At 35.2% G+C, this 24,521-nt stretch overlaps 1 non-coding gene across 1 annotated transcript; it reads left to right on the forward strand.

Annotated features, from left to right (window-relative positions):
* The first annotated feature begins 4,386 nt into the window (after window positions 1–4,386).
* Window positions 4,387–4,493, forward strand: LOC119052709 (U6 spliceosomal RNA). The gene has a single exon (XR_005083177.2). It is a non-coding gene; the product is annotated as a U6 spliceosomal RNA (small nuclear RNA).
* Window positions 4,494–24,521: the final 20,028 nt, after the last annotated feature.

Here is a 24,521-nt window from a genome sequence, read left to right on the forward strand (position 1 = left end):
TGGTGACAACATCAGTCATAAACCTAAAGTTCTGTTTATTCCACACTCCATCTTATCTCTTTTTTATGACTCTTTTAATTGTCATTGGGCTTACTGAATCATAAAACTAAGGGAAAAATTACTCCATTTAAAAATATATTTTATACTATTTGGAGGTTAAACCCAATATTTGAATTTTCATAACATATTGGACACCTATTTATTAAAATATCTGTGTGTTGTATCACATGGCATTAGAGTATTTCAAGTTCTCTTGCATTCCCCCCACCAATAAATAACCTCCATAAAGTCCAGGACTTTTATACTCAATCTTATACCTTAGCATCTAAAATAGTGCCTAGCTCATAATAAGTGCTTTATAATATTTGTTAAATAAAAGTCTATGAAAAATCTATTTTTGAAAACATGAGACATGTGAGAAATGCCCTATGATTTCACCTATAAGTTGAACTTAATCAACAAAAAAATAAGCAAGCAAAATATAACCAGAGATATGGAAATTAAGAACAGACAGTAACCAGAGGGGAGGATAAAGGGGGGAAAGGGAGAAGGGTTTTCAGGAACATGTCTAAAGGACACATGAACAAAGCCAAAGGAGGGTAGGATCAAGGGTGGGAAGTGAGAATGGCTAGGGTGGAGGGAAAGTGGAGACAACTGTACTCGAACAACAATAAAAAATGTAGGAAAAAAGGCAAAAATATGAACATGTGAAACATTTTGCTCTTCCCATTTTCCTCCACTTACTTTGCTCTTTATAAGTCTTCATCTTTCTATAATCTATACCAGCTGTGACCATCTCCAACATGTATTTTTTGGCTCTGTGATCTTCTACTATAGTAAAAAGGTAATTTATATCATTAAATTAGATTTAATGACTTTACCTTTACACTGTTAATGGCTCTAATGCCTATATTTCCAACTGATCTCTCATTTAAGCTCTGGTCCTATAGCTGTAATTGCATATATGAGGCTACTACCATGAAGTAATATCTGTGTTCTTTATACCAAAATTGTGTCCAATTACCTAATTTCATTTTTCCATCAATAGCATTCTCCAAATCAACCCAGTTTGAAAATATTGAGGCATCTCCTACTCTTACCTTTTTTAAATTTCCTATAACCAACCAGCAAAAATAAGCAGTTTAGCATTAATTTAAAGAGCCTCCTAAATCCAGGCTTTCCACTTTGTTTACATCACTATATTTCAATACTGGCTCTTATTTTCTTTTATCTGAACAACTAACTATATTCCTTCAGTTTATCTTCCTCCACAAATCCTGAATATCCGACACTTGACAGTATATTCAACAAATATTAGGAATCAAAAACTGTTCAATAAATGAATAAATGAATGAATGGATACATTAAAACATTTGTTATAATGTTCCTTACTTAGATTGTTAGCTTATAAAGTCACTCCTGTCCCAGCATGTCTCAACTCAGACTGATTCCAACTTTTGTCCACTCTTTTCAAACTACCCCACTATCCCAGAACCAAGGTTTTCCAGCTCTGAAAAAGCTGACCTATCACACTTTTCACACATGCAAAATTTACCCTATTACCTCCATGAATAAACGTCTAGAATGACATGTGTCCCTCATCAGCGCCTATCTTCTCTGAATTCCTAAGGCATTTTTTATATAACAGTAATAAATTTGGACATTCTAATCTGCAGTGTTATTTCACTATTTCTTGCAAATTTCTTCCCTCAGCAAGGTATACATAATCTTGGAAGACAGACACTCTTAAGGTCTTTGCTTGACTGACTACAACAATGTAAAGGGCTAGATATTTCTTTAACTCTCTATGCTATTTTACCTTTGTATACTTCCTATGAAGAATAAAAAGAAAACAAATCTTAAAGTAGAACAAATTTTGCACATTAACAGGCTTTTGAAAAGAGAGAAAACTCACATTCTACATCAACTGATCATCATGAAGCATATAACTTAAGAAGACCTTTGTAATCAGAGCCTCCTAAATGCTTATATTTAGAGCCATGAAGTAGAAAAAGAGTAAGAACATATCAGGATTAGAAACATAATATTTTACTTTTTTAATTATTGGTTCCTGAAATGTCAAAATTGACATACTAACTGTTTATTTGCAATCAGTTGAAATGGGAAAGAAACATAGGTAAACTTAATCCTGTTCATAGAGAAATTTATCCAGTTTAATTGTTTTCTTTATACTCAAGAATAAAAAAAATCTGCAAATGTGTTTAGAAAACATGCAGTATTAGTAATATCAAAAGACAGACAATAAACAGAGATAAAAAGCAAATATCAAAATATACCATATAATTTTATTAAGGATAATTATTCTCGCAGCTCGAAAGTTGGAAATGCTTTTATCGGATAAGTTTCAGAGATAAGAAAAATGACTAAGGATAAGGGTTTATTTTTGACCTTCCAAAGACTAATGGGCATTTAGTAAAGTATTAAAAGTAATAAAGGAAATAAGTCACATGTTTTAGCCTCAGGAAATACCCTGCTGCTTAGGGAAATAATCCTACAATCTTTATCCCCTGGGGTTTTTTAAAATAATTCTTTAAGCATTTATTTAGCCTTGGTGTTTAAAAATAAAATAAGAGTTTGTAAGAAACGATCCCAGACAAAAACGCTAATATGTGAACAGAGCCACCCCCAGACTATCCTGTAAAAGTGAATTGTGTATCATCTTCCCTGGCATACTGCTGCCCTTTTCCTGCCAGGTGCTGCTGTGGGTCATCACATTTCTCTAGTCTTATATCACTTCTCCAGAAAACTTATTCTCTAAAAAAGTCCAATCGGCTAAATATTTTACAATCATTGCAAAAACATACTTGACCTTAATGGGAACATTTCTGTAACCTCCCACATCTTCCTTTCACCTCTCCATTTATCAAAATTTCACATACCTTTCAAAGTCCCACTCTAGTTCCACGTCTTCCATGGAGTCCTTCCTGATCACATCAGGTCTTTGGAAACACCACAGAGCTGTAAAACTCATGCAAATGTTATGTCTTCTCCCCTCAAGAAGGTCTTCATGTCCTATTATAATGACACCACATTTTATATTTCAAAAGACAAATTATTTGGGCCAAAACATGAGCTTATCTTGTTTAAAATGTGTATCTATTTCTTCAACTTCTCTACTTTTTGTGTGTGGAGTTCCTGTAGAGTTTTGACACCTTGTTTTCTACCTTCTATTTTGGTTAGTTCTTGTTTCAACATTTCTTATCTCCCTGACAAGAGTATAAGCTTCTTAAGAGCAGGACTTTGTCCTATATTGTAGGACTCATCCACCAAGATGAGCAGTTTTATAAATGTACTAGGAAATAATTGGAAACTCAGTGAACATCTGTTTAATAAATGCAACGTACTGGTCTAGAGCTAGAGGACTTAGATTCAAATTATGGCTTTGTCACTTACCAGCAGTAGCAGTGTGACCTCGGCTATGTTGTTTGTCCTCTACTAGCCTCAGTTCCTGCATCCATAAAATGTGGGCATCATCATCTATTTTCAGCATTATTTTTGGTGTTGTCAGGGTTGTTGTGTTGTTAGTGGTCTCCTTCCATCCATAACTGAAAGAATAGCCATATCTGTGGCTAGAATCAATTCTTTATTTAAGAAATCTTAACTGTCTCAAACTTTCTGCAGAAAATTTACTGACTCTTATCATTGCATTTTCTGAAATTTTTCTTCCAAATTCATACAAGAAAAGTATGGGAAGGCAATAAAAACAAAAGAAGGGAAACATTTATAATATGTATGTTCAGTCTTAAAGACCCAACAATGATACTGAAAAGCCTTTACTGTCAAATATCACTTTGTAATCCTTGATGGGTATCCAACATCACATATAAACCATCCACTAGGATCTGGAGATAATTTTATGGTTCATTTCAGTTTTGGTTGAAGTCTTTAACCCACGACATGGGTTTCAGTGAAAAAGTTCAAAACCACCTTTAGTCATTTCAAACATCACATTTGCTTGCTTTGTGCTATTGGAGTTTTTTCTGTGGCATGGAGGTATACCATAAAGATTCGGAACATTCAAATGGCAGTCTTCTGGGGATGCTAAAATTTGCATGCCTGAGTGACTCTCTGATTCTCACATACCAAAACAATTAAAGAAGCAGCAATGGGTTAAAAATTGTCCATTTATTTTCTTTATAAGTCATCACACACCACTCCTATACACAATTTATTTTCCGTTCTGCAACATTTAACATCTTGTTTACCACTGCTCAGATGGAGTGTTTCTACTAAGAAAAGCTTCTGGGTTTCCACAAATTGATTAAGAGTGAGAGTGCATGGCAGAGGGGTGGGCTGGGATGGGAGAAATAAACAGAAAACTGTACTTGAAAAATAACTAAATAAAAATTTATATATATATATATAGTGCTCACTTCAGCAGCACATATACTAAAATTGGAACGATACAGAGAAGATTAGCATGGCCCCTGCACAAGGATGACACACAAATTCGTGAAGCGTTTCATATTTTTTCCTTTTCCCAAATATTTTATTATGAACATTTTCAAACACAAATTGAAAGAACTGTACAATGATCACCCATGTACCATCAACCTAAATTTTAGAATTGTTAACCAGTTTGTTTTGTGCTTCTACCTTATTTTTTATATATTTCAAAGTGAGTTGCAGGTATCAGTGATCTTAACACCTACGCACTTGAGTATGCATACCATTAACTAATGTTCAATATTTCATTATACTGTAAAGTGCAAATCTTAAGTGTACCATGAATTTCAGCAAAATATATACACCCCTGTAACTCAAACACCTATAAAAATAATAGAACATTATCATCACCCTATTAAATTCACCCATACTCTTCCTAGTCAATCTTTAAAGTCTGTCCTCAAAGGCAACCACTGTTCTGATTTTTTTCCACCACAGATTAGTTTTCTCTGTTCTAAAACTTCATAAAAACCAAATGAGCTCTTCTGTGTAAGGCTTCTTTCACTCAGCATATTTTTAAGATCTATTCATATTGTTGTATGTAACTTAGTTCTTTTATCTTTCAGTTGTATTCTCATGTGTGAATGTACCCAGTTTGTTTACCTGCTCTCCTGTTATTACTGAGGTTATTTTCCATTAATAAATATTATAAATAATATATATATACATATATATATATACACATATATATTCTGAATAAAAAGCAAAAGACAAAAAAAAAAAAAAGAGTGAGAGTTCATCCCTGGCTGGTGTAGCTCAGTGGATTAAGCTTAGGCTGCAAACCAAAGGATCGCTGGTTCAATCCCATCAGGGCATATGTTTAGGTTTTGGGCCAGGTCCCCAGTGGGAACCATTTGAGAAGCAACTACACATTGATGTTTCTCTCTCTTTCTCCCTCCCTTCCCCTCTCTCTAAAAATAAATAAATAAAATCTTCTAAAAAAGAGTTCAAAGTAGGAAAAGTAGTAATTATTCAGTGAAAGAGGAATAGCTGATCAACTACAAGTATGTGCAAAATATTCTCATGCAAAAGAGGTGAACTTGCTTTAGACCCCTCAGTCTTCTGAACATTACTTATTTATTGACCAAACATTATCTTCTAGGCACCGTGCTAGGCATTGGGAGTATATCAATTGCCTTTGTCTAGGATACTGTAGATTGTCTTTTATATTTGCAGTTCTTATTTAAGATATCTCACTAGTAAACAGAGGAGAGAAACATTGCCAGTCCAGAAGTCTGATCTGAGCATGAGTTTATCGTCAAACTGTCAATAATTTGATAATGGTCAAGTTATCTTCCTAGCCATGGTCTATAAAGGTATTCCATAAGAGCACCTCTCCAACATTATTATCTAACTCTCCTCATTTTTAAGACATTAATTATATTATAAGAGCTAAAGTCAACCAGTGATCTCTTCTATGCCATGAATGCATACTTGATTTAACCCTTTTAAACTTCTTTTTAAAAAGATTTTATTTACTCATTTTTAGAGAGGGGAAGGGAGAGTGGGAAGAAGAGAAATATTAGTGTGTGGTTGTCACTTGTGTGCCCCATACTGGAGACCTGACTCACAACCCAGATATGTGCCCTGACTGGGAATCGAATTCACCACGCTTTGGTTCACAGTGTGGCACTCAATCCACTGAGCCACACCAGCCAGGGCTAAACTTCTATTTCACTATTTTTGCCATCTTGTCCCTCCTTGAAATATGTTCTTTCCACTGCCTCTATTAAATCAAAACCACTTTTCTCAAATTCAAGCAATAGGTTCATTTCTCCTAGGAAATCCTTTTACTCATAGGTTCAATCACAATGTTCAGTCACATAAAGTACATTCTAATCAATTACATAAAATACCTAGATGATTCTAAAATGCAAATATAAATGCACACCTACTATGCTCCTTGAATAGAGCAGCTGTATAATCAATACCCGATGAATGCATAAAATTTCCTTTAGCTTCTCATCTCTCTACATGAAGAGTATTTCCAATATACTATGATTCTCTATCATTGTACATTTTGGTATTCCAACATTTTTATTTTAAAGGGAAACCAATTACGAAGTTATAAAGATCATTAACAACACTAGAAAAAATTTAGAGGGTTTAGAGAAAGAAAGGTAAAGGTTTAGTAATTTAATAGAATGACCCACTTCAAAGGGGTCTTTGATTTTCAGAAGTGAGTCTTGGAGAATATGGACAAACACAGAGCAGATAATTAGAAAAGCTACTTTCAGTTTTCTAAGAAAAAACAGCATGTTCTCCAAAATGACTGGTCAAATCATAAAATGGTGTCTTTATCTAGGAATTTTAATAATAGATAGACATACCCAGGAAATTTTCACAGAGGAAAAATAGATTGCCAAGTTAGTCATCCAATGAACATGGGTTTAGCAGAGTTCTAAGAGCTGGTCTCCCAGAGGCCTCCTTAACCTGAAACTTTTCAGATTATGCAAGAATACTAGGGTTCACCTAGAACAGAACCATGGGGAACCTGGAACAGAAACCATTTGTTCATTTGTCAACATTTATCTCAGCACCAAATTGCCAAATTAAAAAGTTCCAACAAATTTTTTAAAGAATTACCATTAGCTGCACAACAGTCAGAGGTCTGAGTAAGAATTAAAATGCATGTTTATGTAATGCTCTCTCCTGAGCTCAGTGCACTGAATCTTGTCTAATTGTCTGCCAGTAGAAAAGATCGTTTTGCCAGTTTTGTGTCAGAATCAACCCCATAATAAGACCTTATATCTGACTGTGAAAAGTAATTGAGGCTATTTCTCACATAGGCACAGCAATGCCGAGAAACAAATGTTAAAAGAGAAAATAGCAATTTGCAGGACCTAAATCCAGAATACATAAAGAGTAAATGTATATACCTTAACTTATTAAACTTTATGTTCCTTTCAAATGAATGCTTTGTTAAAGGAATGGTAAAGTATCATTACTCGGTTATTGGCCCCAAAATAAAGTATAGTTTTCTGTATAAATGTGTCTCAATATGAGGTCACTTGAAATAGTGGCTCAGAATTGGGTGCTTAAGGGATTCCAGTAGAGATGCCTTCTCTATTACATTGCAGTAAAAATTTACAAGTTAATCAAGTGCCATGAAACTTTTTCCTGATAATCTATGCAGCGAGCACTGCATTAGCAAGTAGCTGTTCAAATTTACAGCCTCAAAGCAGGGAGAGTTTATTGACAGGTACAGCACAGAATATCTCAGTAGGAAAATGCCCTTGAAAGCAGTTTTTCCATAATGTTCTCAAGATCCTCTTTACCACCTATGCATACAGCCACAGAAACTGCCATCTCTTCCTAACACACACTATATTAGCTTCAAATACTGAAGAAATTGGACAGGAGCCACGTTTAGACTTAACTACATTTATCTGTTTGCTGCATGACTCTCAACACATGCCTTCTCAACACATATTCAGCTATCCCTTTTAAATATACCTGCTTCTGAGTGTATAGGCTATAAGTTAATGAGGCCGGGTTTCAGAATTCCCCCCAAGCAGCTTCATTTTTTAATTTTTACCAGTACTCTGCAACTCAGCCCTTAATTGTGAAGTAGACCAGAAAGAGAGTGTCCTTGGTAGTCTAATTAAACTGTTATTTCAACACATTCTACTCTTTTTCATATTTTTTATCTTTCACTCCTAACAATGTAATACCATATCTGATTTTTTAAATTCTATATATATTCCAAAAGAGAATTGAGGGGGGAGGTCAGACATATTAAAGTGAGATATCTCCAGTCAGAGCCAAATTCCTAAAGAGTTAGCCCATTAAATGGCCAAGCAAAACAAGACAGAATCGGTGCTAACCTCATTTTCAAAAGTTCCCACATGTAGGTTTATAGGTACCTAGAGGGATGAGTTACTCTCAATTGTGTCTTGTTTAATTTGGCCATTTTAAAGGCTAACCTTTTTCTAACTTGGCTCTCATTGTAGATATCACACCTTTATATGTCTGAATTTGATACTTAACTTGACTTTTCAGTGCACATTAAATGTTTCTGATTTGGTATCACTCTAAAAGAATTTGTAAGTAGTTTTTTTTTTTTTGCACTTATGTCTGGACAGATTAGGGTCAGGTATGATTGGTGGGTTTCCACTATTAAATTTTTCACACTCCCTCGCCCCCACTTAATGACTGTAACCTCAGAGTTCATATTCTGTGTGGGAGGCCAAAATGTTCTGAGATCAGGCACTAGAGAAGTTAAGTCAATGCATTGCTATTAAACAATATATATATATTGCTTTTCATTATATATATATATATATATATATTGCTTTTCAAAAAATATGTAATCTTTGCCAAGAGCTTCTCATTAACATTTTTTACTTGGACAAAAAATAAAAAGCAATTGTCTAATCCAGTAGATAAAATGCAGAAATTAAGTCTTTGTTTCTATCACTTCCCTCATTTATTAGATAGAGAGATTATGATTTATCATAGAATTACCTAGAATTGTGATTTAATGGGAAGAAACTTTGATTGAAATAAACAATGAATTTCAAAGAAATTTATTCTATTTGTTCCTTCCAAAAAATAATTAAATTTAGCATATGATACATAAAACACAAGATGATCTGAATTAGAATGAGTGAGAAGGAAGAAAACTTATGTAAATATTTACAAAATGGAATAAGAAAGGAGTAGATGGACCATGAATCTTAGAATCAGAAAACAGCACTGGAATCTGACTTACTAGTTTCATAACCATGGTAAGTCATTTAACCTCACTGAGCCTCAATTTTCTTGTGGGAAATAGATATTATAATAATTCCTATATCAGAGTTTTTGAGAGAATCACATGAGACTATAGATATAAAGTACCCAGCAGAGTATAAACCCCAATATGATATTTCTCTAATACTATAAAAGAATTAGAGAATAATTAAGTACTAAATTATAATGTCACTGTAGTACAAGCTCATAGAAAGAAAATATTAGTATGAATTGGAGAAGATTAGGAAGTGTTTGTTGAAACAGGTGAAATATGAACCTTGAAGGATATGCTAACTTGAGAAAGTACAAAGGAAGATGAAAATTTTTATGGATGAGAGGAGGAGGAAAGAAGTTGGGGGAGAAAGGGGACTTATGGGCAGCAGATGCAAAAACATAAAGGTAAATATGGGGGAGGGGTACTGATAGTGAGGAAAAACTGGGGATGGGTGTACACACCCAGGAGTAACATAAATGAGACTAAGGACACTGAAGGAGCTCTGTTATAGATTGACTCTTGTGTCCTCCCCAAAATTTTATGTTGAATTCCTAACTTCCAATACGATGGTATTTGGTGTCTTTGGCAAGTAATTAGGGTTAGATGAGATAATAAGGGTGGGGCCTTGGTCTGATAGGATGAGTGCCTTTATAAGAAGAGCCTTGGAGCTTGCTGTCTCCCTACAAAAAGGTTATTTGAGCAATCAGAGAGACAGTGCCACCTACAAGCCAATAAGAGATCTCAGAATAAATTCTACCATGTTGTCACCTTGATCTTAAGCTTCCTGGCCTCTAAAATTATAAAGAATGAATTTTTGTTGTTTAAGCCTCCTTGGCTGACTAACACAAGGTCCAAATATGGGAAGTCTCAACAATATAACAGAAATATTAGGCTGAAGTTCTTGAGGGGAGTGACCAAATAAAAGAGATGTCTTTGGAATATTATCTTGATAATGATGTGCAGGGTAAAATGGAAAGAAATGAGGCTGAAAACTAGGGAGCTGTTTCTATAATCTATACATAGTATGATGAAAATAATGACTGAGAACAGTAATGACAGATGAGAGAGTGAACCTAATGAGCATTTCTAAGACATAAAACAGTAGTGAGTGATTGGAAATAATGGGAAAGGAAGAGTTGGCCTGAATCCTGAAGTTGGTTCTCATCTTTGCATTTTTTTAAAAAAGGAATGAGGAGCTTTGACTGAGCAGGGTTGAACTGATCAAAATAAGAAATTCAAGCATTATTTTTATAATCATCATTTTCTTCTTTATTAATACAGAACACTAAGTCTTTACTCAGGACTTGTCCAATCAAAGATTAGGAAGCTAAAAGAACTACACTGTTTGGCTTAATTCCAGGTCTGTCTCTAACTTCAAAATTTCTGAGACAATTGCTGCTACATATCCCTGCTTTCACATTTAGCAAAATAGAAATAGCCAAATACCCCCTTCTTTATCTCTTTACCTTACAAATATACTTACTTGTAAATGAGTGAGACAGCATTTGTAAGTAATTGGAATCCTGCAAAAATATTGCCACATAAACAAAAATTAGTATGCTGAGACACACAATAATTATTACAAGTATTTATGGTCATCCAAAAAACTAACCTTCAAAATTAAATGTTTTTGTTCAAAAACTTCAGGAACCATAACTCAGAATTATATTGTCAAGCTATATATTAGTTAGTCAAAGAATAAACTCATAATTTAGATATTTAAATTCTAAAAGTTCCTCAGTTAATCATTTTAATAGATATACCTTCTTCTGAGAAAATTATATTTTTGTTATGGTTATTCAAAATATACCTGAGATATAAGCAGAGGAAATATTATATTCATTAGAGCAAATAAATTATTTTAGACAATTCTTCATTACTAAAATATTGTTTAATAAATTATTTATTTATAAATTATATACATATATACACACTTACATATATGTATATATATACTTATTGGTAGCTATAAATACAGATATAGATGATATCGATACATAAAGTATAATTCAGAACATTTGAACTAGAAATAATTTTACAGGTCATCTAGTGTAATGCTTTTATTTGACAGATGAAATTTTGAAACCCTAGCTTATACATTCACATTTCACCTAAGAACTAAAGCAAAAGAGGTAACTTAATTTAGCAAGGTCATCTCCTATGTAAGTGGAAAAACTCAGACTAAACATGAGTCTGGGATTCAAAACCTGTCCGTTCTAAGTCCCAAACTCATGAGCTTTTTATTATGTCATGTTGCTTGCTTGTCTTCTTCCCAACCTGTAATCCCAGAGGCAACATTAGGAACCCAAAGCCATCACTGGAGAACTGGATGAAACCACCCTGGGCCTATGAAAAACCAAGAAACATAAGGCCAATCAGCTCCCCAAAAGGTCCACTTGGTTTGGAGAAGATCCAAACTCATCCCTAAGTAAGTCCTCTCATGAAATTACTGTGTTCAGCTCAAAACCATATAGGAAACTGAAGACCCTAACAAATACTTACTTAACTCCTGTTTTCTTCTACCTTCCTCTTTCTCTGGCTTTTCTCAGAGGATATAATTTGGAAGTTAACAAGAGCTTGTCTTCTTTGCTCTCTGCACTGTCCTAAGTGTCCTGTCACAAGTACCCATTGCCTTCTTGCTATTGACATGCTCAGGTCTACCCACTGCAATTCCCATGTGCATAGCCCTCACCACACTCAAAATCAGAACCTCAGTTTCTCACACCTCCCAACAGTGACGACTTAATTATTACAAACACAGAATGCTCCAAACTGTTTCTCTGAACACACACACAAAAGCTTTTCAAGTCAAATAAGCTTTGGAAACTGTTGATTATATTCCCTTCTTGGAAATTCATTCTACACACATTAAAGGTTTTTAGAAATTTATACCTAAAAAAAGAAAAATGACAGATGGAGAAGAAAAATTTGTTTCTGTTTAACCCAGTGTTTGCCAAGCTTATCTGATCATAGACTATTTAATGTACATATATTTCTCAAAAATAATATTCTGTAAAATGCATTTTAGGAAAGTTTGTATTAAGGTCTTTATCCCTGTGATTAGATTAATGTGCTGCTCATCCCTGCTAATGTTTTATAATTTAATTTGAACTTCCTAGAAATATACCTTAACCTAAGGGAATAATTCCTACAGAGACAATTTTAGGCAACTGACAGTCCCTTGAGGGAGCAGGGAGTGACTGAGCCTTTCCAGCCCCAGGAAATGTCATTAGAAAATGCTGAGAACCCAGCCCAGCTCCTCCCTGCCTGGTCCCACTGTGAACATGCACCAGAGACTCAATGGTCATAGTGGCAGAACTTTTCTTAACCACAATTTTTTACATAGAAGCATGTGGATATAAAATCCTTGAGGAGAAAATTGAAACGATATGGTTTATCACACATTTTCTTTTCTGCAGAGTTTATTTAAAAAGGTATTATCACATGTATTCCTTTTGAACTGCATTTTGTCTTTGTAATTTTACTTATTTGTGGTTCTCTGACATCAAGGTGTTGTAAGAGTTTAAAATTCTATTTCAGATCTACCTAATTGTGTTTGAAAAGATCTATGAAAAAGATCTATGAAAACGTGAATTATCTGTGTTGTCTATACTCTGAGTAATGGTTCCCACAGCTTCCTGCCAACTCAACCCAACAGGCAGCCTTTTCACTCACAATCAGAGTCCTCTTAATAACTCACTCAAACTGAGCCCAGGAAAGCTTGACTGACACACCTCAGGAAAGACCTGTCTCCCTTTATATATGCTCAACCACTTCTTTGGAAATGAAGCTTCAAATGTTTTCTTTCTAATCAATGCTGGATTAACCAAAGCCTATACTAGCCTTTACTTTCATTTCTCCTCCTCCTATATTTATTGTCTACCATCTTTGCCCATCAGTTACTCCATTGACTATTGCATTTACTTCTGGAGCTTCAACAGTAGATAAGCTGGAAAATAAGTAGAGATGAAATTCCTTCTCAGATTGCCTTATTTGTAGCATCAGTGGGAGAGGAGACTGACAATAGCTTATTGAAGCTTCAGACCAGATCATATTGTCTACTTACATCTTTCTCAGTCACCTAACATTGATTCATTAAAAAAAAAAATAGGGCCTGATTTGCTTATAACTAGAGCATATGAAGACTTACCACCCACAGCTATTTCTGATATGAATTTTTTTATTTAGTTGGGCACACAATTTCATCACAAATAAAATATTAATAACAGCACAATTGCAAAACAACAATTCAAGTAATGTCTCAGGATGATATTTTATTAAATAAATTTACTTTTTTCAACAGCATTATTTAACTCCTCCCATAGGTTAGGCAATTTGCTTGGGGCCAGGAATGAATAAGAGTCTCAGCTGCCAACGTTCTCAGTGAAGGTCAAGGGAGAGAGGGGGAAAAATTAACCAACACCTACAGGATAGTGGTACAAATGCTTTGAAAAAAGCATTTCAACACTCCTGCAGGAAATCAGAAATTCTGTCCAAGTAGAGCCTAGTAAACAAGAAAGAGACCCTGAGGTAAGCTCTGAAAACAAGAAATTTTTCATGGAGATTAAAGAGAGAAAAGCCTTAAGACAGGATAAAAAAGCAGGAGGATAAAAGGGTTTGTGTGTGCGTGTGTGAGAAGTGTGGTGGTTTAAAAGTGAGAGAAAAGATGCTAAGTCCAGGGAACTGGGTTTATTGATATGGACAGACCATGTACACAGGGAGTCAGGAGCAATGATAAGACAGGAAGCAGCAACCCAATATGGAGGGGTCCTATAAAGAAATCTGTACTTTATTCTTAGGGTAGTACAGAGCCATAGCAGCATTTCAGAAAAAGAAATCATATAATTTAATTTGAATTATTACAAAAATGACTGCCACAGCAATAGAGAAGGAATTCAGGTAAGAGCTAGTATAGAGATAACTGGAATCAGGATGGAACAGTGAACAATGTATAAGGATTCCCTAACTTCTAGCTTCAAAGAATGAAATGATGGCTCCATTCACTAAAAGATGCTATATTTAAAGAGGATTGAGTTAGATGATGGAATTTGGACTAAATGAATTTGGATTTTTTTCTGAGATGCAAGCAGAGGTGTCCAGTAGGAACAAGATTATAGACACAGGCTAGAGATAAAATTGAGTATTTTCTGAATGTAGGTGACAGTGGAAGCCATGGAAACACTGAGTTTGTCAAATGGTGTCAGTTCAAAGGAGATCATGTAGAAGGTGAAGGAGGGGCATGCAAAAAGATGCAGGAGGAACTCTAGGTAGTGACATCTACTATGTAGGTAGCAAAAGGGAAATACAAAGCAGCTGAGAAGCAGTCCAAGAGAACCAAGGTAAGAACAAGGTTATGGAAATGACCCTGTGCCAGCCTAAAAGAAAAGGAATTCCTCACACAACCTAGTCATCTGGGACCTCTAGTTTTCCTGGGGAACAAGGGCACAACATCAGAGATCCAGTTCCATTGTTTTGTGTCCTGAATACATCACATAGATCTTTTACTTTCTGCTTTTTTGCTGGTTTGGTAGCCAGCCAACATGAAAGAAAACTGATTCATCATCCTCATCTATTTGCAAACTGGGAAACATTTCTGTGCTTTTTCTGGCCCATTTAATTGTTGCTTTCATTTTACAGATAAGAAAAAGGAGGCTCAGAGAGGTTGACCCTTGGCTACTTGCACAGGTAGTAAGAGCACCAAGATTAAACTTTTACCTGGCTTCAAATTCAATCATTTTCCACTAATTCCCACTGATTCTGATAACATTCCCCATTTTTGTACTTCTTTTGTCCTTTCAAATTTTTTCTTACAAATAAATACAAAGTAAAACTAGAGGCTGTTTTCAAAATCTGACCTTGCAGCCTTCACATAAATGAGATTCATTGAGCATTTTGAGAAATAGTTCATAAAAAGAACACAAATCAGTATTGATTTTTAAGTGTTCCTACTGTGTGGATGCTCAGTGTTTCTGTCTTGTTTCCCCCTCTGTTAGCAGGAGAAGACAAAAAAATTAAAATGAATGAGTGAATGAAACTTCACCAAATTTCAGTCAGGAAATAACAGCCTTAAGAATCTTATTGATTATATTAGAACAGGAAGTAACCTGTTTGGGGGTGGGGGATCAACTAGGTGAATATATATAATTCTCTAAAAATAATATGCAAATAGAATTTTTATTACTATGGAACATACCTAAAAATAAGCCTCAGAAAAATCCTAAACAATTGAGCCAAAGGTTATTATTTTGTGGACAAGACTGCTATAATCACCAGTAAAATATACTGTAAGAATGGGATGCTGTATAAAAATTGGTTGAATTAAGGAGGCCATTTTTATTTAATCAAGGGGAATAACATTTTTTAAAAGTTTCAGAATGTATCCCCAGTGACTGAAATTATTATGCTGCCACAAGAAAAGAAATCAGGTCAAAACTCATTATCAAGTGGCATTTCTACAAGTAGCAAGGGAATATGGTGTTTCCTATCAGACATTACATCCAGAGTCTGGGTAGATTTCTTTCCTGAATCTGAGCCTAAAAAACTACTTCATTTCCTCACCTTTTCCAAGCATTTGTAAGTTTTCAAGTTTCAACAGTGATCATGAGCAGTAGACAAACTACTCCAATTCCTTGTGCTGTAACACTTAGTTTTATTTTATTTTTTTATTTTTATTGAATTTATTGGGGTGACATTGGTTAATAAAGTTATATAGGTTTCAGGTGTATGGTTCTATAATACATCATCTGTATACTGTTCTGTGTGTTCACCACCCTAAGTCAAGTCTTGTCCATCACCATGTAAAACTTATTTTTTAAAGCAACTTGTAAATTTAGCAGCCTTCTTCCATTTCTTTCTGTCAACCCATAATGGCCAATGACCCCCATTCTTAGGACAGACAGAAAAACTATCACAGCCAAAAATAATTTATTTTTTTTATTTAGACTAAATCATTTTGGGCACAACTTTGCTTCCCTTTCTTCCTTTCTGGAGGATAAGAATAGAATTTTAGTACTCTAGACTTGAATAATCAGCTTTGGTTTTTGTTTTAGGGCCATAATTGTAAGTTACTGAGAACATTAATTGTGGTTGTTCCACTGGCATCTTTTATCCCTTAAATCCTCACAGAACCCTTTGGAAAATGGAAATAGCACTGTGATAAACATACTTTTTAAAATATGTACATCATTCTACACAGGGAAGTAAGATGCCTACTTAATAATTACTTTATAAGCAAATGAGAGTCATAGCCTATGATATTTAGGCTTTATGAGAGCACATATTTTGGTTTTTTTACTGGATGTATGGATATATAATTGTATATGTGTAATCATAATTTTGGTATATCTTATCCTTTTCTCTAAATGTTTTCTATCTGACAAAAATGGATGGATAAAGAGGTGAGCAAACAGATGTAGTCTATATAAATGAAAGAATGGAAGGATGGAGAGATAGATGGATAGTAAATTAATGGAAAAGTTGATAGTGGCTAGGTGAGTGGATGGATAAACAAATGGATGACATTGCTAGTCTCAATGTAAGATTTCATTTTAGGCTACAAGTGAGTCTACAAAGAGGAAGACTCTCAAATGACATCTGGTAGGAGCATCAGCTGGGCAAATAGAAAATCCATAGAAACAAGGAAGAACTAAGTTGGAGTAGAAATGAGTAGTGCTAGCTGGGAGAAATCTTCAGGCAAACAAAGTATGTTTATTTCAACAATCTGGGATTAAATAAAAGTGCAGAGTTGAGTATTGCTTTAGTTCTACAAAAGTGTCCTAGGGTTTGCTGCAGAATGATGGAGAGGAAGCTGAGGGAGAGGTCAAGAAAGTCAGCTCCAACCCACCCCTTTTATTTCCACAAGTGAACCAGAATAGCTCCACTTGTGTCACTCTTCTATATTGCAGCTCCTATGAGAATTTACTGAAAAGAGGGCTCCCACAGAGACCTAACAACCTACTTACCTCAAAGGATTGTTTAAAGAATCAAATGATCTATTGTAAGTGAAACAGGTTTTGAAAACTATAAAACATTATCAAAATTATAAAAACTAAGAAAATATCTGAGACTTAAGAAAGAGCTAATTCATTGTTTTTATAGTTAATTGACCTGTGCCCATTTTATTTTTTAAAGATTTTATTTATTTACCTTTAGAGTGGAAAAGAAGTAGAGAGGGAGATAAATATCAATGTATGGTTGCCTCTCATGTATTCCCTTCTGGGAACTGGTCTGCAACCCAGGCATGTCCCCAGATTAGGAATCGAACCACAGTTGTTTGGTTCACAGGACCACACTCAGTCCACTGAGCTACACCAGCCAGGGCCAAGAGCTAATTCATTTTAATTATGTTTTTCCTTTTTTATTTCTTCCTTTTATACTCATCCATCCAGCCCTGGGTCTTTGCAGGTTCAATCTTTTTACAAAATAATGATCTTGGTATATCTTTCCCTCTATTTTTTTTTACTTCTGACAAAGACCATGAATATTAGAACAAGTTAAGAAGATGCAAGTATGAGAGCTAGGGAACACAAAACAGAGTTTAAAAAAATTGGATTTCTGAAGCTAACCTTTTCTGAGGGTGAGACCAGAATCTCTGTAAACATCCTTTATGTCTAAACTACATGGGCCAGCTATCTTGGGACTCTTAGGACCCTTGCAACTAAGTGATTGGATCTGTTCAGTATAAGGTTCACCTTAAATCAGAGTTGAACCAAGCTTCCAATGGTCTCAGCCTGCCCAACAATAGTTTGAGCCCTCTTGGAAACAAACAACCAATCACTTCGTAATGTATAATATTATACCAGAGATTTCGTGATGTGATTTTGATTCTTTAATACTATTTTGGTTATTTATTGTTATATAACAAATTGCTCTGATGGTCTCACTGGAAATCTTTCATGAGCTTGTTAATCAAGTGTTGGTTGGAGCTGGAGTCATCTGGATGCTTTAATCAGGTTGTTGAGAGACTGAGCCCTTCCCCTTTCCTTACAAGTTCAGGGCCTCTCCGTGTGGTTTCTTTGGCAAGATAGCCAGACTTATTACATGGTGGTTCAAGGAACCCCAAGTGAGTGTTCTAAGAGAGGGGGAAGCTGCCAGTCTCTTAAAAGCTAGGCCTGGAACCAGATAGTGTCACTCTTATTGCAATTTATGATAAACATAATCATCCCAGACTTACTGTGGGAGAAGACTGCACAAAGATGTGAATACTCCAAGGTATAGTTCATTATGGCCATCTTTAAATACTTGATTCCAAGTAGTATTACTCCAAATGATGCTTCTGTTGGTCACAAACATAGAAAGAGGGAGGACTTTTAACACCACATACATTATCATTTTGCATAATAAGAGTCATAGACATTTGGCTAGAGAACATGGTTCCACTGACATACTTTACATGAACAGTGGCTATAGTTACCAAGCATTTGATTGAGGATGCACCTCTGCTTATAGAGTAAGATTATAAAAGTATACTCTTTGTAACCTCAAATTACTTTCTTGATCTTGAAATGTTACTGGTTGCTAACAAATAAAAAATAAAACTGTGAACATTCATGAGTGATCCACTGTGCTATGGTCTAAAGGTATATGTTCCTTCCAAAATTCATATTGAATTCAAATACCCAAAGTGATAGCATTAGGAGGTAGAGCCTTTGGGTGCTTAGGTCATGAGGGTGGAGCCCTTATAAATGAAATTTGTGCTCTTATAAAAGAGACCCCACAAGTGACACAAACAACTTGGAACTGCTAAAAGACCAGGATTGGACCCAAAAAGGGGACATAGCAACAGTAGAGAAAGACAAATTTTACTTTGCTATAGCAGAGAAGCCACAAGTTGCTGCATACCTGTGTATTATTTTTTCATTATTCTCACATCTTTTATATTTTAATAGTATCTTTGTATTCCTCTTCTTTCTGTATAAGCTTCTTTGCCTTGTCTGATTATATTGTATCATTTGACAGGTTTCCACTGTTCCCTCTTTCACGGTGTATTGCTAATTTTCTATACTTCATGCCATTTGTGTTCCTTTAGCATACTACCCAAAGTTCTATACCCCCTATTTATGTTATGCAGATCACATAGAGTCTGTCATATGATTGTTGCTTTAATATTATTGTAAATGATAGCTGCTTTATACAACTGTAAATACTTCACAAAACACCTCCCGGATCTTAGCCCACTTTACAATTTTCTGAACTCTATTACTGTAGTGGTTAACTCTATTCTCTCACACACTACACCTATTTACTATACTTTATGCTCACCTTACATCAGAATCTGACCTCCCAAACCTCACTGCTTTCTAGATCCAACTCACAAGCCCCCCCTCCCCAACAAGAGTCATATCTTCTGTACATTCTTTCTTAAAAATGTCTGGTGGGGTTGAAGATTACAATTAACACTATACACAGCCAAAGGATCTTCTATCTGTACTCTACTGGATGTGACTATAAATATCATAAAATACTCTCCTGCTGTCATAAACAATTTTGCCTCCCCCTCCAACTGATCACAAAAGAAAAAAGGAGTAGGTAGAAGCAGAGAACACCAGGATACCCACTGGAAGAGGAAATCCAACAACAAAGGAACCACCAACAGATAACAAAATAAGAAGGTGAAGGAGGGAGTAGAAACCACACAAATTTCAATCCAAGACCTATCTAGAAATACAACTAAATAGTGGAGAAACTACCCAGTACAAACAACTGAACAAGAGCAAAAGAGAATCCTCAAAATCTTGTACACACAGAAGAACTAGCTTTAATACAACCTTCCCTCACCAGTACAACAAATTAAAACAGATGATGGACACAGGGACCCTCAGTTAACCAGCTGGGGGAAGGACCCACAAAAGAAAGATCCAAAAACAACTAAAACCCAAAGACAAACATAGAGACAACTTAAAAGACAGTCCGAGACAAGTGAGCTTGAGAGGTCAAGGAGACTACACCACCAAAGCTCACAGGTATTATACCACAGAAGTTCACACCATAAACCCAAGAAGCCAAAACAAATCACTTTAAGAATCTGAAGCTAATAAGAAGAGTCTCACAAACAATGGGAGGACAAAGAAACAATCCCCAAATGAAAGGAAAGGAGGAAGCCTCAGAAAGAATGTTAGATTAAATAGAGGCAAGTCAACTATCAGATATTGAATTCAAAGTACTGGTTATCAGGAAGCTCAAAGAACTCACAATGAGCTGCCAAAAACTAAAGGGGAACTAAAATGAACTCACTGCAAACTACATCTACATGAAAAAGGAAATAGACACTATCAGCAAGGGCCAAGAAGAAATGAAGGATACAATTTCTGAACTGAAGAACACAGTAGAAGAAATCAAAAGCAGGATCAAGAAGCAGAAGATCGGATCAGTGAGTTGGAGGGCAAAGTACAAAAATGCACCCAGAAAGAGCAAAAAAGAGAAAAGAAACTCAGAAATAATGAAGGGAGATTAAGAGAAATGCAAGACAATATGTTATGTAATAGTATTTGAATAATAGGAATACCAGAAGGAGAAGAAGAAGAACAAGAGATAGAAAACCTATTTGAAAAAGTAATGAGGGAAAACTTCCATAATTTGATGAGAAAAAAAGTCACGCAAATCCAGGAAACACAGAGACTCCCAATAAAGAGGAACCCAAAGAGGCCCACTTTAAGACCATCATCATTAAAATGGCAAAATTCCAAGATAAACAGAGAATCTTAAAGGCAGCAAGGGAGAAAAAGGAAGTAACATACAAAGTACCCCAACAAGGTTAGCTGCTGACTTCTCAGTGCAAATGTTCCAAGCAAGAAGAGAATGGCAAGAAATATTCCAAGTAATGAAAACCACAGGCCTGCAACCAAGGGTACTTTACTCAGCAAGGCTCTGAATCAAGATAGAAGGCCAAATAAAGAGTTTCCAAGAAAAAAGAAGTCTAAACAATATGCCTCCACCAAACCAGCTCTGCAAGAGATGCTAAAAGGACTGCTTTAAGGAAAGAAAATGAGAGAGACAAAGAGGAACACAGGCATGAAAAAAATAGCAATACATAAGTACCAATCAATAATAACCTTAAATGTAAATGTATTAAATGCTTCCATCAAAAGATATAGAATAGCTGAATGGCTAAGAAAGCATGACCCACACATATGCTGCCTACAAGAGACCCACCTCAGGACAAAAGACCTACGCAGACCAAAAGTGAAGGGCCGGAAACAAATTTTCCTAGCAAATGAACAGGAAAGAAAAGCCAGGGAAGCAATGCTCATATCAGAAAAAATACACTTCAAAAAAAGAGCCATAAACAGAGATGCAGAAGGTCACTTCATAATACTCAAGGGAAGGATCCACCAAGAAGGCATAAACATCATGAATATATCTGCACCCAACATAGGAGCACCCAAATACATAAAGAAAATTGTAGAGGACTTCAGGAAAGATATTGACAGCAACAAAAATATAGTAGAAGATTTTAACACCCCATTGTCAAAAATGGACAGATCTTCCAAATAAAATGTCAACAAAGATACTGTGGCATTGAACAATGCCCTATATGAAATGGACTTAAATGAAATCTATAAAGCCCTTCATCCCCAACAAGCTAAATACACATTCTTTTCAAATGCACATGGAACATTTTCAAACACAGACCACATGATAGGACACAAAACAAGCCTCAACAAATTCAAGAAAATTGAAATCATACCAAGCATTTTTTCCAACCACAAGAGACTGAAACTGGAAACCAACCTCAAAGGAAAAAACCCAAAACACCCCAAATCATGGAGATTGAATAGCATGCTATTAAACAATGAATGGGTCAAGAATGAGATTAGGGAAGAAATCAAAACGTTTCTAGAAACAAATGAAAATGAACTCACGACAACCCAAAACTTATGGGACACAGCAAAGGCAGTCCTGAGAGGGAAGTTCATGGCAATACAGGCCTACCTAAAAAAGATAGAAACATTTCAAACAAACCTAATTCTATGCCTACAAGAACTAGAAGAACAACAGCAAAGACAGCCCAGAGCAAGTAGAAGGAAAGAAATAACCAAGATCAAAGCAGAATTAAATGATGTGGAAATTAAAAGCACAATTCTAAGCATCAGTGAATCCAGGAGATGGTTTTTTGAAAAGATAAACGAAATCAACAAACCTTTAAGCAGGCTTATCAAGAAGAGAGAGAACCCAAATAAACATAATCAGAAATGAGAGAGGAAGGATTACAACTAACACCACAAAAATAGAACGGATTGTAAGAAATTACTATGAAGAACTGTATGCCAAGAAATTTGAAAACTTGGGTGAAATGGACAAATTTCTAGAAAAACATAATCTTCCAAAACTTTATGAAAAAGAAGCAGAAATTGAATAGGCCAATAACAGCAAATGAAATTTAAATAATAATTTAAAATCTCCTGACACTCAAAAACCCTGGACCAGATGGTTTCACAGGAGAATTCTAAAAAGCATTTAAGAAAAAGCTAACCTCTTTTCTTCACTGACTATTCCAGAAAATCCAAAATGATGGAAGACTCCCAAACTCTTTTTGTGAAGTCAGCATCATCCTATCCCAAAACCAGATAAAGATACAACAAAGAAAGAAAACTTCAGGCCAATATCACTGATGAACACAGTTGCTAAAACCCTCAACAAAATATTGGCAAAAGGCATCCAACAATATATTACAAAGATCATACACCATGACCAAGTGGAATTCACCCCAGGGATGCAAGGATGGTTCAATATTCGCAAATCAGTAAATGTAATACATCACATAAACAAAAGCAAAGACAAAAATTACATGATCATATCAATAGATGCAGAAGAAGCTTTTGATAAGGCACAATACCTATTATGATAAAAAAAAAGCACTCGGCAAAGTGGGAATAGAGAGAGTATTCCTCAATACAATAAAGGCCATATATGAGAGACCTACAGCCAACATCATACTCAATGGGCAAAAACTAAATCTTTTCCACTAAGATCAGGAACAAGACAAGGTTGCCCAATTACACCACTTCTATTCAATATAGTATTGGAAGTTTTAGCCACAGTAATCAGACAAGAAAAGGAAATAAAAGGCATCCAAGTCATAAAGGAAGAAACAAAGCTGTCACTGTTTGCAGATGACATGATAGTGTACATGAAAAATCCTATAAACTCTACTCAAAAACTGCTTGAACTAATAAATGAATTTGGCAAAACAGTGGTATACAAAGTCAATATCCAGAAATCAAAGGGATTTTTATGTACCACCAATGAAACAGCAGAAGCAGAAATCAAGACAAAAATCACATTTGATATAGCAAAAACAAAAATAAAATACCTAGGAATAAACCTAACCAAGGAGCTAAAAGACTTGTATACAGAAAACTACACAACACTGAAGAAAGAAATCAAGGAAGACACAAACAAATGGAAACATATACCATGTTCATGGATTGGAATAATTAACATCATCAAAATGTCCATACTACCCAAAGCAATTTACAGATTCAATCCAATACTTATTAAAGTACCAATGGCATATTTCACACGCATAGAACAAAGACTTCAAAAATTTATATGGAACCAAAAATGACCCCGAATAGCAGCTGCACTTTTGAGAAAGAAGAACAAAGTAGGAGGGATCACAATACCTGATAGCAAACTGTATTGCAAGGCTACTGTAATCAAAACAGCCTGGTACTAGCATAAAAACAGGCATATAGACCAATGGAACAGAACAGAGAGCCCAGAAATAAATCCAAGTCTCTATGGTCAATTAATTTTCAACAAAGGGGGTAGCAACATAAAGTGGAGTAAAAATAGCCTCTTCAACAAATGGTGTTGGGAGAGCTAGACAGCTACATGAAAAAAAATTAAACTCAAGCATTGACTTATACCATACACCAAAATAAATGGAAATTTCTGAGAATTCAGTGCTCCATAAATTATGTATGAAGAAGGATAATGCCTTTTAAAAGAAACTTATTCTAGGGGGTCATACATATTTTATACTTTGCCATAATTCAATGTTAGTCCATGTATAATTAACACCAAACATTTAAAAATGGTAATGGTAGCATATTGGATTTTCTCCTCAGCTGTTTAGCCTCTTTCAACAGGCCTGACTATTTCACAAGGTTATTTTAAGGATTAAATGAGGAAATGAAAACACTTTATAAACTGTAAAGTGCTATGCTGATGTAATGTTTCACTAACAAATTAATTTACATATGGCTCGGACAAGGTGCCTTTTGAATGATGGCTTTTCGCTCCTATATGAATTAGAAAATAAATGCTCTGGTGTGGTCTACTGAGCCAAAGGGCTGCAACATTCCCAATGTCATGGCACAGA

The sequence above is a fragment of the Artibeus jamaicensis genome, unplaced genomic scaffold (genome assembly GCF_021234435.1).
Source record: "Artibeus jamaicensis isolate MK-2021 breed Jamaican fruit bat unplaced genomic scaffold, CSHL_Jam_final contig_559, whole genome shotgun sequence".
Classification (NCBI taxonomy): domain Eukaryota; kingdom Metazoa; phylum Chordata; class Mammalia; order Chiroptera; family Phyllostomidae; genus Artibeus; species Artibeus jamaicensis.